This window comes from Schistosoma mansoni (assembly GCF_000237925.1).
Source record: "Schistosoma mansoni, WGS project CABG00000000 data, supercontig 0163, strain Puerto Rico, whole genome shotgun sequence".
NCBI lineage: Eukaryota > Metazoa > Platyhelminthes > Trematoda > Strigeidida > Schistosomatidae > Schistosoma > Schistosoma mansoni.
Window position 1 is genome coordinate 478,564 of NW_017386052.1, and position 4,934 is coordinate 483,497.

The following is a 4,934-nucleotide window of genomic DNA, read 5'->3' on the forward strand; positions in this document are numbered from 1 at the left end:
GCTAATAAGGTAAACCATAACGTTAGGGAGAAACAATGGATCTCGGCAGCATCTACCGCACTGATAGATGCTCGTAAACTCATCCCACCTGGCTCTGAGCATAACGAAGAGCGGAGTCAACTTAAGCGCAGGCTTATAAGAAGTCTACGTAATGATCGTGAACAGTGGTGGGTAGCGAAAGCAAGAGAGATGGAAAAGGCAGCGGCAATAGGTAACAGTAGGCAGCTATTCAGACTCGTTAAAGAAACCGGTATTAGGAACCCGAATATCAGTGAAACCATCTCAGATAAAGATGGGCATATAATTCATTCTCAATCCAGGAGGTTGGATCGATGGGCAGAACACTTTAGGGATCAGTTCAACTGGCCTTCAGCCACACTTCAATTACCCACGATCCCCAGTCGTCCTGAATGGCAAATTGATGTAAGTCCTCCAACCCTCTGTGAGGTTGAAAAAGCTATAGGAAATCTGAAGCGAGGGAGAGCAGCAGGCCCTGACAGGTTGACCCCTGAGATTTTTAAGGATGGTGGTCCAGTACTAGCAGTGAGATTGACTGAGGTCTTAGGTAGAATCTGGGAACTGGACGTAATTCCATCTGACTGGTCCCAATCACTGATTGTGCCAGTTTATAAGAAAGGACAAAAGTCCTCTTGTGACAATCACAGAGGGATCAGTTTGACTAATATAGTGTCTAAAATATTAGCTTCAATAATACTAGGTCGCCTAACCAAAGCTCGTGAAGAGCAGACTAGAGAAAACCAAGCTGGTTTTCGACCTGGACGTGGTTGCATAGACCAGATATTCACCCTACGTCAGGTCCTAGAACATAGACACAAATTCAGACGTCCCACAATAGTAGTATTTCTTGACCTTAAGGCGGCATTTGACTCTGTTGATCGTGAGGTTCTATGGCAATGTTTGTCACTGAAAGGAGTACCAAAGAAGTACATTAACCTCATAAAGGCTCTCTACTCGAGCACAACTGGTCGAGTTAGAGCCTATGGCGAACTGTCATCAGAACTGATTACCACAAGTGGCGTTCGTCAGGGCTGTCCACTCTCCCCATTCTTGTTTAACTTTGTCATTGACTTACTTTTAGAGATAGCACTTTCATCAGCTAAACCTCCAGGAGTTGAACTTTTACCAGGAGACTCACTTGTCGACTTAGAATACGCCGACGACATAGTTTTACTCGGTGAAGACGCTGACAACATGCAGAGTCTTCTGACCACTATAAGCAACTATGCAGGCATGTTCGGAATGCGATTCTCTCCCTCGAAGTGCAAAATGTTACTTCAGGATTGGGTTGCATCGACACCTGAACTAATGATAGGGAGTGAAGTAGTTGAGCGTGTAGACCACTTCACTTATCTTGGAAGTCTCATCAGCCCTTGTGGTCTGGTATGTGACGAAATCTCAGCACGGATACAGAAGGCTCGTCTAGCTTTCGCCAACTTGCGTCATTTATGGCGTAGGCGAGATATCCGTCTAGCAACCAAAGGACGGGTTTACTGTGCAGCAGTTCGCTCCGTCCTACTCTATGGCAGTGAAACATGGCCAATAAGAGTAGAGGATATTCGTAGGCTACTAGTGTTCGATCATAGGTGTCTTCGAAGCATTGCTCGTATATCCTGGGACCACCGGGTAAGTAATGCAGTTGTTAGGAAACGAGTACTAGGTAGGGATGGAAAATCGATTGATGAAGTAGTGAAACTTCATCAGTTGAGATGGCTGGGACATGTGTTACGTATGCCCGACCACCGACTGCCCCGACGTGCAATGTTTCATGGTGTAGGAGTAGGTTGGAAGAAAGCTAGGGGTGGCCAGACCAAAACGTGGCACAAATCAATGAAGTCACTGACAAGTGGACTGGGCCATGTTGGTAGGTGTAGACTACCTGGTTGGGATTCGCGAGATGACAGCAACCGATGGTTAGAGACCTTGAATGACATGGCTCAAAATCGTTTGCAATGGCGAAGATGCATCCACTCTTTGTGTTCTACCAAATTCTAATCTTCTGAATTCCTCATGTCTTTATCTTTTTCTCTTTCCAAATTTATTTCACTGTACTATACTCCTTCAATAATTTCTTGAAACCCCTAATCTTTTGGATTTCTGATTATACTCCTACTACTTCTACCACTATGGGATTTGAATCGACAACTGCATCTCTGTGCTAATGTGGTATGGCAACTCGAACTGATGTACGTACGTACGAAGTTCTACGTTGTGACTGACTGACTTATGAAGAAAGCTGATCAGATGAGAAAAGGAATTGAACCTTCTTGGACGAGTATCAAAAATCGAAAGATATAGCACAAAGAGTTGAAATAAGACCGAATAATGACGAATAACTTGACTCAAAATTTATAACATAAAAAAGGATGCAAATGCACCATTGGGACTGATCTTGCGGTTTACCACTTGGCGTCTTCAATTGCGGATCCTGAGCATCACACAAACCTTAATTAGAAAGGCCTGAGCACAACAACATGATTCACACTGCTAGTCAATGACTATATAAATTCGTGACAAGTTTCTATCTGGTTGCCCTGGACTTAAACCTACGACAGTATCATCAAGCACTAAAATTAGAGGTGAACGGTGATGTTAAATGAACTCCAGGATATGCTGACCGTCAAAAATTTTAGGCAGGTTGTTTAGACTAATCTTGGAATATAAAAACCAAATACAGAGAAAGTGGCCACAAATAAACCATTTTTGTTTAATCTAAGCTTTTATCGACAAAAGACTAATATTCAAGAGCGATAGACGATTAGTATTTGTGAGCTTATACCGTGATGTCTTGAAATTAGTGATAAGAGTTCAAGTGGTTGTGAGTGGAAAAGAAGTGGGGAGACTTCAATTCATGGAAGACTTTCAAGAGGTACTAGAGTGGACTAAAACACTTCAATCACTTACTAGGGTCGGGATAAGTTCAAAATGAATGTGAGGAATTACAACTAAACGTTTGGGTTTAAAACCAGCGATTCAAGTCAGATTTTTTCTCGCTAATTGATGTCAGCTGTAATTCCAAAATGCTATTTATTCAGATGGATTGCTGAAAATCGTGCTAAGAATCAAGTAATTTTCACTTTGATCCTATTAATCCCTCCATAAATCATAGTTTCTCCACTTAAGAGGCAAAAAGGAAATATTGGTCAATTAGAATGACGTACTATCCTGAGTCCTCAAAATGTGTTGTTTCCTCACACCCCGAATGTATTTTACCGGATCGTTAAACTTGGGCTTGAGACCTGAAAAACCATACACTACACCGTGATCAAGTGACACTTGTTGTGGCAACATTCGTATGAAAGCCAATATTATCCTGGAGTGAAAATTATCACTCAGATTCTTAAGAACCTGATTGTAGCTGTCATGTTCACTAAATGATAAAACTTGCTTAAGATGAAAACTCAGTTAACCTTTAAACACTAAAGCACTTTATACTTGAGGTTAATTGCAAACTAAAAGCAATTCTAAACAAAATTTGCGATATCTCCTCACTGTAACGTCTAACTTTACACAAATTGAGTTTTTCAAGGCTAGATAATTTCAAAATTCAATACCAGATATTTTTGTGTCGAGATTGTATGAAACTATTAGTTTTTTGAGCTCCCTGAGCTCGCTGTTTCAGTACTATTTCGGGTCTTCATTACTTCTCACGTGGAGGTACTCAGCCTCTCGACTCCATTAGTTCTAGTCATTTTAGTGGATATTTGTGTTTGAATATTATGTAATCTGAGTACATTTGTTCCACAACAGTATTGTTCCGAAACCAACAGCTATCACACTGCTGTACAGTATTTGACTGTCTAGAGTGTGAAAAATAAAGGATAAATAATCCGAATGCAAAAGAGCAAAGATATGTTGATTGTCTCAAGAAGTAACTAAGTAAATTAATTAATTTTGCAAATGATTTGAGAAGACCAAAGTGTAACCGCAGGTAGATTGGGTTGACTTGACTAAGTATATTTGAAGGCATTAGTTCATGAACTGAAGGTTGATGAATACGGGTTTTGTAGTCTATTTCTCGTCGGATGTCATCGATTGACTACCAATTAACGGGTGTGATAGCGTTTCAAGGGTGAACGGATGTGTACGCAGAAATATGTACACACATAAGACCAGACATGTTTTTGTATTTGACGGAGTCGATTTGGACAACTAAAAATTTTGATGCTAATTTATGTCACTAATTTATGAAACAAAGTATGACCGTACATACATTTATAATTTTTATTTCGATATAAAGGAAACAACACCTCACGATTATGCTCAAACACAAATTTCCGTTTTGAAGTAGCGCAAATCCTCATTGAGTCATTTGTCTTGAAGTAGATACGAAAGAGTATACTGCTGAATTACTAAATAACATTGCCTTACAGTTGACTTTAAAAGAAATTAATCTTTTTCTTTTTTTCATCCAAATTCAGGTTGCGCTTTTGTGATAACCTTGTTCGAAATTTAGCCAACTTTTATTTTGCGTTAAAGAGTATGGATGCTTATTTTTGCAAAATGTGGGTGTGACTATTTCACGTATTTGACTTTGCTACCTACTATCGCTATCACCATCACACGTCATTAACTTACTCCTATCTCGCATATTCTTATTTCTGTTTTCCATTTCATTCGGTCTTGTCACACTGACTGCATTACTAATCAGTTAACTTACTAATTTAATTTTCGAAAATATCAACTCTTGGTATTCGAATCTTCACTTAGTTGATTTTACATTGAAACTGACAAACAAACCTTCTGTTTGAATTCACTTAGTATTGTTGGGTTGTTCGAATCAATACGCCAAGTTTAGCGTTTTACAAACACAATCATCTGTTTTCATCCGTGTGATGAGAACTTGGTAGTTAGTTGGAAATATACAGCATGGAAAAATCTCCCTGTAGTTTATGTCGTGTTAACTATTGAACGGC